Source organism: Triticum urartu, chromosome 6A (assembly GCF_056163025.1).
Source record: "Triticum urartu cultivar PI428250 chromosome 6A, HENAU_Tu73, whole genome shotgun sequence".
NCBI lineage: Eukaryota > Viridiplantae > Streptophyta > Magnoliopsida > Poales > Poaceae > Triticum > Triticum urartu.
The window spans coordinates 124,072,163-124,088,510 of NC_141878.1; the positions used below are offsets into that span (position 1 = coordinate 124,072,163).

The window sequence follows — 16,348 nt, forward strand, 5'->3', positions numbered from 1 at the left end:
CGTCTCCAACGTATCTATAATTTTTGATTGTTCCATGCTATTATATTATCTGTTTTGGATGTTTATGGGCTTTATTATACACTTTTATATTACTTTTGGGACTAACCTATTAACCGGAGGCCTAGCCCAAATTGTTGTTTTCTTGCCTATTTCATTGTTTCGAAGAAAAGGAATATGAAACGGAGTCCAAACGGAATGAAACCTTCGGGAGAGTTACTTTTGGAACGGAAGCAATCAAGGAGACTTGGAGTAGACGTTAGGGAATCTTCGAGGAAGCCATGAGGCAGGGAGGCGCGCCCTACCCCCTGGGTGCGCCCCCACCCTCGTGGGCCCCTCATGGCTCCCCTGACCGACTTCTTTCGCCTATATATGTCCATATACCCTAAAAACATCAGAGAACAGAATAGATTGGGAGTTCCACTGCCATAAGCCTCCGTAGTCACCAAAAACCAATCTAGACCCGTTTCGGCACCCTGCCGGAGGGGGGAATCCCTCTCCTGTGACCATCTTCATCATCCTGGCGCTCTCCATGACGAGGAGGGAGTAGTTCACCCTCAGGGCTGAGGGTATGTACCAGTAGCTCTGTGTTTGATCTCTCTCTCTCTCTCTCTCTCGTGTTCTTGAGGTGGTACGATCTTGATGGATCACGAGCTTTGCTATTATAGTTGGATCTTATGATGTTTCTCCCTCTCTACTCTCTTGTAATGGAGATTGAGTTTTCCCTTTGAAGTTATCTTATCGGATTGAGTCTTTAAGGATTTGAGAACACTTGATGTATGTTACGGTGATCAACTTGCGAGTTCCGTGACCTCGTGAATTTATGGATAGGGGTTGGCACACGTTTTCGTCTTGATTCTCCGGTAGAAACTTTGGGGCACTCTTTGATGTTCTTTGTGTTGGTTGAATAGATGAATCTGAGATTGTGTGATGCATATCGTATAATCATACCCACGGATACTTGAGGTGACATTGGAGTATCTAGGTGACATTAGGGTTTTGGTTGATTTGTGTCTTAAGGTGTTATTCTAGTATGAACTCTATAATAGATTGATCAGAAAGAATAACTTTGGGGTGGTTTCGTACCCTTCAATAATCTCTTAGTTTGTTCTCTGCTATTAGTGACGTTGGAGTGACTCTTTGTTGCATGTTGAGGGATAGTTATATGATCCAATTATGTTATTATTGTTGAGAGAACTTGCACTAGTGAAAGTATGAACCCTAGGCCTTGTTTCCTAGCATTGCAATACCGTTTATGCCCATTTTTATTGCTTGCTACCTTGCTGTTTTTATATTTTCAGATTACAAAAACCTTTATCTACCATCCATATTGCACTTGTATCACCATCTCTTCGCCGAACTAGTGCACCTATACAATTTACCATTATATTGGGTGTGTTGGGGACACAAGAGACTCTTTGTTATTTGGTTGCAGGGTTGTTTGAGAGAGACCATCTTCAACCTACGCCTCCCACGGATTGATAAACCTTAGGTCATCCACTTGAGGAAAATTTGCTACTGTCCTACAAACCTCTGCACTTGGAGGCCCAACAACATCTACAAGAAGAAGGTTGTGTAGTAGACATCAGTGCCATTCTTTGAGTGACCCACATCCGTCGGCATTCCCAAATACCTTTCATTAAGAGATTCTTGGGACTTGCAAGGACAGCTTCACCAATTCATGCGTGATGTTAGGGCAACCTTTACTGAAGAAGATAGAAGACTTATCCTTATTAATCCGCTGCCCTGACGCATCACAATATTGGTTCAATAGATTTGATACCTCATCCGCATCGTCTGAGATTGCCTTGAAAAACAGTATGCTATGATCAGCAAACAGGAGATGGTTCACCAGCGGAGCCGTTGGGGCCACCTTGATCATGTTTAAGTGTGACAACTAGTTAGAATTCAAATGGCATGAAAGTCCCTCCGCTGCTAACAAAAAAAGGTATGGTGAAATTGTTGGGGAACGTAGTAATTTCAAAAAAATTCCTACGCACACGCAAGATCATGGTGATGCATAGCAACGAGAGGGGAGAGTGTTTTCCACGTACCCTCGTAGACCGAAAGCGGAAGCGTTAGCACAACGCGGTTGATGTAGTCGTACGTCTTCACGATCTGACCGATCAAGTACCGAACGTACGCACCTCCGAGTTTAGCACACGTTCAGCCCGATGACGTCCCTCGAACTCTGATCCAGCCGAGTGTTGAGGGAGAGTTTCATCAGCACGACGGCGTGGTGACGATGATGATGTTCTACCGACGCAGAGCTTCGCCTAAGCACTGCTACAGTATTATCGAGGTGGACTATGGTGGAGGGGGGCACCGCACGCGGCTAAAAGATCAAACGATCAATTGTTGTGTCTATGGGGTGCCCCCTGCCCCCGTATATAAAGGAGCAAGGGGAGGAGGCGGCCGGCCAGGGAGAGGCGCGCCAAGGGGGAGTCATACTCCCACTAGGAGTAGGACTCCTCCTATTCCTAGTAGGAGTAGGAGAGGGGGAAGGAAAGGGATAGTAGGAGAAGGAAAGAGGGGGCCGGCCCCCTTGCCCTAAACCAATTCGGTTTGGGCCTTGGGGGCGCGCCCCACACTCCCCTTGCTGCCCTCTATTTCCACTAAGGACCATGTAGGCCCATTAAGCCCCCGGGGGGGTTCCGGTAACCCCCGGTACTCCGGTAAAATCCCGATTTCACCCGGAACACTTCTGATATCCAAATATAGGCTTCCAATATATCAATCTTTATGTCTCGACCATTTCGAGACTCCTCATCATGTCCATGATCACATCCGGGACTACGAACAACCTTCGGTACATCAAAACATATAAACTTATAATATAACTGTCATCGAAACGTTAAGCGTGCGGACCCTACGGGTTCGAGAACTATGTAGACATGACCGAGACACGTCTCCGGTCAATAACGAATAGCGGAACCTGGATGCTCATATTGGTTCCCACATATTCTACGAAGATCTTTATCGGTCAGACCGCATAACAACATACGTTGTTCCCTTTGTCATCGGTATGTTACTTGCCCGAGATTCGATCGTCGGTATCTCAATACCTAGTTTCAATCTCGTTACCGGCAAGTCTCTTTACTCATTCCGTAATACATCATCCCGCAACTAACTCATTAATTGCAATGCTTGCAAGGCTTAAGTGATGTGCATTACCGAGAGGGCCCAGAGATACCTCTCCGACAATCGGAGTGACAAATCCTAATCTCGAAATACGCCAACTCAACAAGTACCTTTGGAGACACCTGTAGAGCACCTTTATAATCACCCAGTTACGTTGTGACGTTTGGTAGCACACAAAGTGTTCCTCCGGTAAACGGGAGTTGCATAATCTCATAGTCATAGGAACATGTATAAGTCATGAAGAAAGCAATAGCAAGATACTAAACGATCGTGTGCTAAGCTAACTAAATGGGTCAAGTCAATCATATCATTCTCCTAATGATGTGATCTCATTAATCAAATGACAACTCTTTGTCTATGGTTAGGAAACTTAACCATCTCTGATCAACGAGCTAGTCAAGTAGAGGCATACTAGTGACATGTTGTTTGTCTATGTATTCACACATGTATTATGTTTCCGGTTAATACAATTCTAGCATGAATAATAAACATTTATCGTGATATAAGGAGATAAATAATAACTTTATTATTGCCTCTAGGGCATATTTCCTTCAGAAATAGGATCTCCCCGTTGAATCCTTCTTGTTGGTCTGAACTGTTCCAACTTTTTTCCATTGAATAAAACAGAGAATGATATAGATCTAACCATCCCCATAATTACCTGAACCCAGTGTTGGTCAAAACCAAGCTTCAACATTATTGACTCTAAATACTACCACTCCACTCGATCATATGCTTTCATCGTATCAAGTTTGAGTGCTGCAAAACTATTAGCCTTCGACCTATTCCTTTTCATAAAGTGCAAACATTCATAGGAAGATATTATGTTGTCAGTGATCAACCTACCTGGCACAAAGGCGGATTACTCTTGAGAAATAATATCTGGTAAAATGGTTTTGAGTCTATTAGCCACCGCTTTAGAAGCAATCTTGTAGACAACATTGCACAAACTTATAGTTCGAAACTATGATAAAAGTGTTGGATTTTCTACCTTTGGGATGAGGACCGGTACCGATTCATTGATAGACTCCGCACTCTCCTCTCCTTTCACAATTCCGAGGACTGCCGATGTTACCTCCTTTCCACAAACACCCCAATAACGCTGAAAGAAATGAGCTGGAAAACCGTCTGGACCCGGATCTTTTTGTCAGGAACATTTGGAACAGAGCACATTTTACCTCCTCCTCTATGTAGGGTGCAAGCAAAGATGCATTCGTCTCAGCTGTCACTTTCTGTGGTACTTGATCAAGTACTTGTTCCATGTTGGTTACCCCTTGTGAAGAAAAAATATGCAAGGTTCCATCTCCGCTCTCCCGTCTTACATTACACTAATGGAACTCCTGTGCGTTGCTACGGGCTTCAATTCATATAAATGAATCAAACAAACTATTAGGTCATCATCAAGGTTGAAGTTCATTTCTCCCTCATACTTCCCGACGTGTACAAACATCAAACGGGTGCCTTACAGGCTCTCCACGATCCAACCATCTGGACAGTCCGGGCTCCCCCAAATCTAGCCCATATGTGGGTGAGAAATATGGTTGTCTAGACCAACCGCCATGTTATATGTAACACGCGGTCCCACAAAAAACCGCATCCCACGATGCAACCTTCTCTTTTCCCGTTGGATCCTTCCCTTCCCGCTTGGTTTCCCTCCATAGCAGGACATTTCTCCCTGGAGCCCTTTGATATTTTAAAGCCGGATGATGACCACCTCACCTTCGGCATGGTGCCCTCTCTCCTTCACACCGTACATTCCCACATGCCGCTAAGGAGCAGTCCTCCACCAACCGCCCCGCTCTCCGCCCTGATCCCCTTACCCGATGTTCTTTTCGATCCGCAACTTTCATCAAGGGGGATGAAGCGTGCGCCGCCCGTGACACCCCCCGGGTCAAGAAGGCAGATCCGACGTATCCTGAGCCATTGTCACGTTGTAACATACAACTGAATGTGATGCATTGCCACGAAACAAAATTATGATGTCTGTTGTTTGGCATGCAACTGATACGCCACCATGCCTGTTATTAACTCTTGAAGCAACCAATCAATGCATTTAAACCTCTATCTTAACCACCAACGAATAGTGCTCAAGCATGGCAATTTTGTGAACTGCAAATGCTTATAATTTTTATAAGAATAGTGTTAGAAAATGGAACTACTTCACGAGTTTTCAATGAAAATAGTTTCAGAAAATGAAAACAGTACCCCCCCCCCCCCCCCGCACTTCTCTAAAAGAAGCTTTATAGGAGACCTTGTTCGGCACATGCACGCATTATCGAGGCTTGCCTGCATGCTGAATCGACGTGTGTTGAATCTTTCTCCAAACTGGAAAGATAAGCTATTCAGTGGGGCGACGTGTGCACTCCTGCAGAGCAAATGTCTGAGTCATTCACATGTGCCCTGGTGATCGATGTGTGTTTCTTGACTTTCCAATTAAATTTAAACTAGTCTCAAATATATCCGACATTTGTCTAATTCTGAAGATATTATCTTTAGAAACTCATATATAAAAAATTCATACAAGAAATTTTGATTTTGAAGATATGAACCATCCAAATTAGTAAAACAAAATAAAAAGTGATGGATTTTGGTAAATAGTGAGAAAGAGACACGAGAGAGATAATGCATGTGCCCTAGTGGGAAATGTCCATTTTAAACCCTAAACTCGTAGAGGTTTGGCGAAAGAAAACCCCCATGTCGAAATCTCTGTCGATTGCACCGTGAACTATGCAATCCCGGTCTAAATCGAATCCTGGGATCGTTTGAGGCATAAAAACACTAACGTGGCAAAATGTGAGCTGAGATTCTTCTAATTTGTGGGCCAGGGAGCGGCAGTGTTGACCGGGCGCACCTGTCCTCCCTGCTGGGCCGGCCCATTTGAATTTTTTTCTGTTACACTGCTAAAAAAAGGTGCTTGCAAGATAATTCGAACTCCCAATCTCCTCTTTCAGTGCAAACTGCACTAACCAACCAAGACAACCCATTTGTAGTAACGGGATTGTGACACATAAAAATATAGCAAAAAATTCATGTGCGAGTGGGGGAATCGGACTCGTGAGCTACCTCTCGTGAACGAGGGATGCTAACCAATAAATCTTCGGATTCTATAACTCCCGAACGTACCGTGTTTGTGATGCTCGTTCCGAACGTGCCAGCAGTCGTTCGATGGTGGTACGAATCTTGAAGCAAGAGCGGTCCGCCACGTCAGCACAGGATTCCGTTCGGAAAATCATCGAGTCGTCGCGAACGCTTTTCATTTTCCCAAACGTATCTTTATCCCACTGTGCTTCTCCACACCACCGCCCACTCTCAGCCACACACGCCAGTCCACTGCATCCCCCTCTCCTCGACACGGGTCTCATGAGGAAGTGCGCCCGCGACGAGGCGGGCTGCGCCGTCCACGAGGCAGGCGGCGGCGGAGAGGATGCAGGCGGCGCCGGCCGGCAAGAGTAGGTGGCCGGCGGAGACGAGGCGTGGAGGCCTCAAATAGCAAGCAGCGGTCGATTTGGGGGGCGGAGCGGCGGACGATTTGGGAGCAGAGGTCACCGGCGGCGTCCCCATGGGTGTATGAGGATCTGGCCTTCGTCGTCTGCTTACATACAAGACGCCGCAAGCGCGGAGCTTGGGCCAGAGCAGCGTTGCTCGGGGAGGAGCTGCAGCAGGAGCTGGCCATGGACGGGAGCTGCGTTCAGAACCTCGCTGCGGTTGTAGAAGGGGGCGCGGGGGTCAGCGACAGCAGGGCCTCCAACCACTGGAGATCTTCATGGCTGGGTGTGTGTCCTGCATGCTCAGGTGCTGGCTCTGAACTCCAAGCTGCTGGCTCTGAACTCCAAGCTGGGAGAAGAGCTTGCTGATCCCATTTTCTCTGGGAATACAAGGTGATATTCTGGCTAATCCCCTGTGTCGCACCTGCTACCTCCGGCCACGCATGGCTAGTGCGGCTCTGTGAGCATAATTTTCACTTGTTTGCTTACTATGGAGAGGTCAAATGGCTAACCAAGTGAATGTAGTATGTGCACATGGTAGGATAACATATATATGTGCAATCCAAATTTCATGTGTTTCCATGGCATTTTAATTTCACACACCATGGCAAATTATTCCCCCATGGCAAATAATTCATAAACAGCATGGCAATTCCATCATAGAATTAGAATAATCTTTGCCATGCTCAAAGTTTGTATCATGTACGAGTTGCCATGTTGATTTCTAGACACATAAAAATAGTCAAACATTTTAGAGAAAATTTTGCCATGCTATTTTACAGAACACACAAACATTTGTAGCCTCCATACATAACTGAATATTTGTACAGTTCAGTTCTCATTTGGAGCTATCACAACATCTTTTTGTCACCAGTAGTGTGTCTCAAGCAGGTGGTTAGGGGGTGTTCAACCTCTGGTGAACGAATCATGCCTTTTTTGCATGGTTAGTTTTGTGTCTCAAGGATGGCAAATTTTAAGGTGTCATTTTTGTGGTTGATCGTGCTGCGAGAGTGCGAGTGTGGTGTTGGTAGGTATATGTTCCACGTCAATGGTCGTCTTTAGGGTGGTGCAGGTGTTACCGTTGCTCCACGACTAGCTCGATGTGAGTCTAATTTTGGACTGGAATGTTGCCATGTCTCCCATTTTGTTCGGCACGGCAAAATTGCCATGTTTTTAGTTTAAAAACATCTTGTATAGTTTTCTTTTTCATATCTCAACATGTCCCATGTACCATCTTTCTTACATGTCTCCACATTTTTACACTTTGCCTTCTAAACCATTGCATTTTGCCGTGGTAATTATTTAAATTGTCAAAAACAACACAAAATGGCAACTATTGCCATGGAATTTTTTACTATTTATTTGACCTTTATTAACATGGCGAATTTACCTAAACTCCTATGGCAATGTTTAACTTTTATTGCCATGGCAAGTTTTACTATTTATTTGCCATGACAAATTTACCTTCATTAACATGGCAATTTTACCTAAATCTCCATGGCAATGTTTAACTTTTATTCTCATGCAAAGTTTTATTATGTATTTCACCTTCATTAACATGGCAAATTTACCTAAATCCCCATGGCAATACTTAACTTTTATTGCTATGGCATGTTTTACTATTTATTTCACCTTCATTAACATGACACATTAATCTAAATCCCCATGGCAATATTTATCTTTTATTTCGATGGGAAGTTTTATTATTTATTTTCCATGGCTAATGTACCTTCATTAACATGGCAAATTTACCTAAATCCCCATGGCAATATTTAACTTTCATTACCATGGCAAGTTTTACCCCTATTAACATGGCTATTTTACCTGAATCCCCATGGAAATATTTAAGTTTTGTTGCCATGACAAGTTCTACTATTTATTTGCCATGACTAATGTACCTTCATTAACATGGCAAAATTTACCTACATCTCCATGGCAATATTTAACTTTTATTGCCATGGAGAGTTTTACTTTTTTATTTGCCGATGTCAGATTGACCATTATTAACATGGCAATTTTACCTAAATCCCCATGGCAATATTTAACGTCTATCGCTATGGCAAGTTTTACTTTTTATTTGCCATGGATAATTTACCTTTATTAAAGATGGCAAATTTACCTAAATTCCCATGGTAATTTTTAACTTGTATTGCCATGGCAAGATTTACTATTTATTTGACCTTTATTAACATGGCAGATTTTACCTTTTTTTGCCATGTCAAATATATGCACATTTTAATATGATTTTGGTTATGATGTTTTTTCTTTGTTCTTTTTTTTTGTTTTTAAAACTTTTTTGTGTTTTTCACACATGACATTTTTCTCATACATTCCATGTAATTTTAGGAAAAATTACCATGACATTTTGTGCTATGAATTTGCTATTTGCAAATTATTTTGTGTTGTATGATGGAAATTGCCATGACTTTTTTTCTTTTTGGGGTTGTTGTTAAAATATATTCACCCATGTCATTTTTCCGCGTTTGAAAGTTGATGGCAATTTTACTTAACAAAGCAAAAAAAATTGTCTTTTTTACCACATCAAAAGGAAAAGAAATAGCCGGGTGTTTTCTTTTTTTTTCATTACTAGGCTTTTTATTCATCTTTTTGGGCTGTTAGGGGCTGGGGAGGTGTTCAGGCTAGGGCTTTTATCATTCCGAACGAGTGGGTTCGATTGTTGCCCCTCCCGTACTGAACGAAACGTTCGATCTAGGGTGCTCCCAAACCAATCGTCAGCGCCATATCGGGGTCCTAAATTTAATTTCTTTTGCCATCGCAATTTTCCCTCAACAGGCATGACAAATTTTAGCTAAATCTAATGGCAAATTTTCACTTTTATCGCCATGGCATTTCTTACTCTTTTATTTGCCATGGCAATTTTACAATTTTTCATTCCTAAATTACCTATATCTACATGGAAAATATTTAACTATTATTGCCATGGCAATTTTTACTCTTTTTTCCATGGAACTTTCACATTTATTGCGATCGCAAAATTACTAATACTGCCATGGAAAATTTACTTAAACCACCTTGGTAATTTTAATTTTTAATTTCCATGGCAATTTTTACTCTTTATTTTTGCCATGGCAATTTACATTTATTTTCCATGGCTAAATTATATATATTAACATGGCAACATGGAAAATTTCACTTTCATCTTTTTTCAAGGGATTTTTACGTACAAAGCAACTTGCCATGACATTTTTTCTGTGCCATTGCATCTTTTTGTCCATGGCAAAATCTTTTTTGTGAAAGACGAATGTCATTTTTTGGTTTGCATCAATGGGATTTTTTAGTTCTCAATTTCCCCCTTTTTAATGGCAATTTTTTCATAGCATAGCAAAGTCTGGTCTTTATTTCACAAGATTAAAATATGTCTTTTAGTCACAGTACAAACTGGGCCATACTGGGCTTTCCTTTTTCTTTTTTTATTAGTCACAACAAAAGCCTGTACGGGTGTTCGGGCTAGGGCTCCTCTGGTCCCGAACTACTTTGTTCGATCGATGCCCAGATTCCTCCCGAACGAATTATTCGGTCTGGGGAGGCCACGGACCGAAGATTCGGCCATTATCGGCGTCCTAAATCTTATGATTTCTAGTGATAGATTCATCGCGCGAACATTTAAGTATGAAACATCTTTTGAAAAAAATCAAAAAAGTATAGATTGATCATGTTGGAATATCCATTGAACATTTCATAAATATATGTTGATTTTCTTCTTATTATACGATGAAAATTTTAAATAATACACGATAAACTTTTGTATATATGCATCAAACATTTTTGGAAATCCACATTGAACATTTTTTAATATATGTTGAACAATTTTCTAATAAACATTGACCATTTGTGTGATATACACTGAACAAATTTGTAATGTGCGATGAACATTTTTGTAAATGAGTGATTTTTTTGTGAATATAACGTGAACATTTTCTTAATATACGCTGAATATTTTTGTAACATGCAACGAACTTTGTATAAATACAGGGAAAAAAAGAAAAAAAAAGATAGAAAAGAACAAAAAGAGAAACAGAAAAAAAATCAGAAAAAACATAACAAAAGAACAAACACGAAGCAACTGTGGACCGGGCCAAAGTGGGGCGTGGGAGGTTACCCTTCACCGAAGGGATGTTTTAACGGGGGAAATAGGGAGCTCCTAGTCAGCGCCTTCGGCCACTTGGGCACATGTGAATGCTTACATCTTTTCCGTCTTTATATTCTTTCCTTCTTTCTTCATTCCTTTCTTTCCTTTTTCCTTTATTCCATTTTTCTTTTTCTTTTTTTCCTTCTTCCTTCATTCCATTTTTCTTTTTCTTTTTTTTCCTTCTTCCTTATTTGAGGTTTTTTTTTCCCAATTCGTGAACTCTTTTCATATCCATGATCTTTTTTCCAAATTCGATGAAATTTTGAAAAAAGTTCATAGAATTTGAAAAAAGTTCAGAAATTTGAAAAATAATCATTTATTTTGAAAAAAAGTTTATCTAATTTGATAAAAGTTCATCAAATTTTAGAAAATAGTTCATTGAATTTGAATAAAGTTCATAAAATTTGAGAAAAGTTCATCATAATTAGCAAAAATTTATCGAATTTGAGAAAAGTTCATCATAATTAGAAAAAGTTCATCGAATCCAAAAAAAATTCAGCGGATTTGAAAAAAAGTTCATCACTTTGAAAACAGTTCATCAGAAAAGAGAAAAAAAAGAAAATGTATGTAAAATAAAGTACACACAAAATTTAAAAAAGTTCACCAATTTGAAAAAAAATCATCTAATTTGGAAATAAGTTCGTTGATTTGAAAAAAAAGTTCACGTATTTGCAAGATAATTCATTGACCCAGGAAGAAGAAAAAAGAAAAAACAGAAAACAAAAAGGAAAAAAAAGCAAACGAAAAAAACTGAAGAGAGGAGAAAGCGGAGAGGAACGAATAAAGGGAAGGAAGGGTTCTAATTAGTCAGATCCGGCTGGTTGGCGATGTGGTTGCACCAATCCGTACAGAAGAAGTAGGGCGTTCGTTCGAATCTCCACGGGCTTGCGAGATTTTTGCAGATTAGAAACACAGACGAGAAAACTTCTGGCCGGCCCAGTGCGGGACGCTGCAGGCGCCCATTTGCAAAATATTGCAAAATACACATTAACGAACGGGCATTAATGAACATATATTTGAGGCACGTTGTGTCAAATTGTTTCGCACATTTAACGTGTTCCAGCATATCCGGTTTTGGCACCTTCTATAGTTTCCCAGCCGGGTTTTCTGGTTTGGGGTTTCTCTTTGGTTTTAAGTTTTTCTATTTTTTTCTTTCTTTCTTCTTTTCTTTTGCTTTTGCTTATTTTTCTTTTTCGTTTCTTTTTTATTTTCAACTTTTTTTCTCTTTTCCAAGTCGACATTTCCTTCTTTTTTTCAAAATTTCAAAAAAAATTCAGATTTTAAAATATTGTTCCATTGTATTAAATATGTTCACAAATTAATAAAATGTTTTGAATTCCAAAAAATGTATCGGAATTTGAAATAATGTTCATGTGTTCAAAATTTTGTTCACAAATTTAGAAAATATTCATATTTTCAGAAACAATTTCTAGAATTGCAAAACATGTTTGCGGTTGCAAAAATGTTCAAGTATCAAAAAGTGTTCAGGAATTTCTAAAAATGTTCGTGGTTTCAAATTTTTGTTAGATATTTCATGAAGTTATGGTTTCAAATATTTGTCACAAATTCAAAAAATGTTCGCGGTTACAATGTTTCTTCGTAATTTCATGACATTCTCCATTTTCCAATATTTGTTTCAAAATTCAGAAAATGTTCATGGTTTAATTATTTTTTCGGAATTTCATAATTTGTTCACAACTTCAGAAAAGGTTTCATTTTTTTCAAAAACATTTTCTGCAGTTTCAATTTTTGTTCGTAATTTCATGAAATGTTCCATTTTCACATATTTGTTCGAAAATTCAAACAAATGTTTGCGGTTTAAAAATTTGTTCAGAATTTCATAATTTGTTCACAACTTCAAAAAAAAATCATGTTTTTCAAAAACATGTTCGGCAGTTTCAAGTTTTTTGTTCGCATATGCAAAAAATGTTCTTGTCTATGAAGTGTTCAGAAATTAAAAAAAGGTACGCACTTTTTCAAAATACAGACGATTTTTTTAATTTTTTTAAGAAACTTAGGTTGGAGAAGATTTTTTTGGAATTTCGAACAGAAAAGCCAAAAAATGTAAAAGAAAAGGAAATGGAATTTCTGGATCTACGTTCATATTGTTCTTATAGTCTTTGCGCTGGCAAGTAATCACTAGTTCTCATTATGTATGGTAGCTAGCCCGAAATCTTGTTTGATGGAGGTCTCGATCGTTGGTAATGCTCCTTTTTTTGCGGATTTATATAGTTGCTACAGTAGTCGATTGCTGGCATCGCTATCTTCGCGCATTCGGTAGTGGGCTGGCCCAGTTGGGGCCGCCTGTGCGTTCCCAGTGTTTGATTTAGACCCAGGATTGCATAGTTCGGAGTTGGACATGTGTTTCAGTGGCCGAAAATATAATGCAAATTGAAAAAAAAATCCATTATAGATAGAGCATCGACTAAGTCCGGCCAAAACTTAGTGAAGTAAATTTACTCCACTATTTATTGGATTGCTCAGCGTGTACACCGACTCAAACGGGTTGGGTCCCGTCATTGCGGGCTGCTTGAGAGGAAGTTGTACGTATCTCACCTTCATCTCAAAATAAAATAAAAATCCCGCGTCATGCGGATATCACATCCATCTAAAAAAAGGAAAAAAGGCTCAAAAAAAATTCTTAAAAAAGGAAAAGAAAAGTCTCACTGCAATTTTAAAAAATCAAAACTTTCTCACTGTGCCCAACTAGCATGCGCCATGTGGCATAGCTGGTTGGCCAGCATTCTAATGTACCTTAATGACTCAAAAAGAAAAAGGCTCAATAAACTTTTCTTAAAAAGGAAAAAATCTCACTGTCATTTTAAAAAAAAACTTTCTCGCCGTGATCAACTAGCACGCGCCACGTGGCGTAGCTGGTTGGCCATCATTCTAGCATACCTTAATGACTCAAAAAGAAAACGATAATACTAGACATACGGACGGTCTTACGAAGCCTTACGTAACCTTCTAAAAACTAAATCTTCTCCCCCTGATTTTCAGTGGAGTGGGGCCCTTCACCCCCCACTTCCAATCCTAAACATCCAGATCAGCACCTACATAAAATCCCTACGTAATCTTTCGTAAGTCTAGCATTACTCAAAAGAAAAAGGCTCAATAAACTTTTCTCAAAAAGAAAAAGAAAAAAGTCTCACCGTCATTTAAAAAAACTTTGTGAAGTAAATTTATTCCACTATTTATTACTCCCTCACTTGTATCGAAAACGGTTTTATATTATTGGACGGAGGGAGTAGATTGCTTAGCCTGCACATGCACTGTCTCAAGCCACGCATGTGCACTTTAATAATGCATGGGTACAGGTGGTCAGAAAAGAGTTCGAACACATGCCTCTCCCGCCTATTTCATCGCTTTCTCTCGTATTACTTAACCGCCCACTATTTCACAGGCCTTCGTCGCTCATTGTTTCATTAATTGCTCATCGTTTTTCAGTCGAAAACACATGCTCTCTCCCGCCTATTTCACCGCTTTCTCTCGTATCACTTAACCGCCCACTATTTCACATGCCTCCGTCGCTCATCGTTTCATTAATTGCTCATCGCTTTTCAGTCGGACCCTCAGGCTCCGTCGTCTCTCTACGTTTCTTGACATTTCTTTGCCGAAAACACATGCTCTCTCCCGCCTATTTTCACCACTTTCTCTCGTATCACTTAACCACCCACTATTTCACAGGCCTCCGTCGCTCATCGTTTCGTTAATTGCTCATCGCTTTTCGGTCAGACCCTCAGGCTCCGTCGTCTCTCTATGTTTCTCGAGGTTTCTTTGCCGAAAACACATGTTCTCTCCCGCCTATTTCACTGCTTTCTCTCGTATCAGTTAACTGCCTACTATTTCACAGGCCTCCGTCGCTCATCGTTTCGTTAATTGCTCATCGCTTTTCAGTCGGACCCTCAGGCTCCGTCGTCTCTCTACGTTTCTACGTTTCTTGAGGGCAGGGGCGAATCCACATACAGCATGGTGGGGGCAAATGCCCCCACTCGATTTTTTGGCCCATTTGTACTAGGCCCATATCATACAGAGTTGGCCCCGCTCAGCCTGCAGTGTTCGCCGAGAGCTCCTATACGCCGCCCGTGTGGGCAGATCCTATTTGACGCCCGCAGGCGTCAAAAGGATGACCCTTCGCTGAAGGGAGTCACCACATGGGCCGGCCCACGTACAGATTTGGTTTGCTGCTGTTTCCTTGTTTTTTGCGGGTTTTTTCTTTCATTTTTCTTCTATATTTTGGTTTCTTTTTTTCTTTCGTTTTTCTTCTATGTTTTGGTTCCTTTTTTCCGTTCATTTTTTTATTTTACGTATCCCTTTTATTTTTTGTTTCTGTTCTTATTCTCTTATTGCGTATTATATAAAAAGTTCACCGAGTATAACAAAAAAATTCATCATATTAAGAAAATGTTCATTGTATACCATGAAATAGTTCACCTTGCATTATAAAAATGTTCATAATGTATTACAAAAATGTTCATCGTGTATTAAAAAAATGTTCATCATAGATTATGAAATTGTTCAACGTATTTTTAGAAAATGTTTATTGTGTATTTAAATTTTGTTCATCGTATATTAAGACATTTGTTCAATGTATACTATAAAATGTTCATTTTGAGTATTTTGTTTGTTCAATATGTTTTGCAAAAAACGTCACTGTATTTTAAGTTTTGTTCAACGTATATCATAAAAATGTTGAATGCAATTTTTAAGGATTTTTCCGCTGTACATTGTACTATAAGGTTTGCGGTGCATTTATATCGCTCCACCTCGCTAGTTCGGCTGGCTAGCCTTGCTAGAATCTTTCCTGAGGTCAGGGCTACAATGATTTTTCTGCATTCATCCCTTAGGATGATGTGCAAGCTCTTCGTGAAAAGTTCTTATATTCCATAGTCAACTGTAAAGACAACGAAATTCAACTCCCGGTGGTGAAATCATTCCTGCAGCTACATGTAGTTCTTCTTTCTTCACTCTAGTTTGTTAAGTTTTTGGAGCCTATTTTTTCTATCCATGTAGTTTCTCTTATGCATTTTATCTTTATTCATCAGGGATTCCACATATTCAAATGAATCTCAAGGAGTACTTTCGCCTTGGAATTTGAACAAGTCTTAGTGGTATATAGACGTACTTTACCTCATATTACAAGAAACATATTTTTTGACCCAATTTTTGACACTTGATTATGTTCTTTTCTAACAAGTAAAACAAAATTAAATTTGTTGTAGGTAAAGGGAGAGCAGGAGATATGGATGAGCACATATATTGAAGTGGATTATACTTTTCAACTGGAAGAAGAGAGCGAACAAATATCCGGCCATACGTGAAACTTCTTCTTTCTTTTCTGAGAACATTTGTTCCATTTATTTGCCGCTACTTTGTGGCACGAACAATGTATTTGCTTATACTTATTGTCTCAGTATTCTATGCTTTTTCCTCAACTTTTTTCATATGTATACATACATTTTATTGTATTCTCTGAACATTAATTTGTTCTTTCTAGCATACTTCATTTATTTTTCTTTGTGTTTTCCGGGTATATTTTTGTCGTATTAATTATTTTTTGGTACTCCGGCTTCAA

At 39.8% G+C, this 16,348-nt stretch overlaps 1 long non-coding RNA gene across 1 annotated transcript; it reads left to right on the forward strand.

Moving 5' to 3' along the window:
* The first annotated feature begins 6,412 nt into the window (after positions 1–6,412).
* LOC147964407 (uncharacterized) lies at positions 6,413–16,200 on the forward strand. The gene is made up of 2 exons (XR_015607561.1): positions 6,413–15,884; positions 15,996–16,200. It is a non-coding gene; the product is annotated as an uncharacterized LOC147964407 (long non-coding RNA).
* The last annotated feature ends 148 nt before the right edge of the window (positions 16,201–16,348 follow it).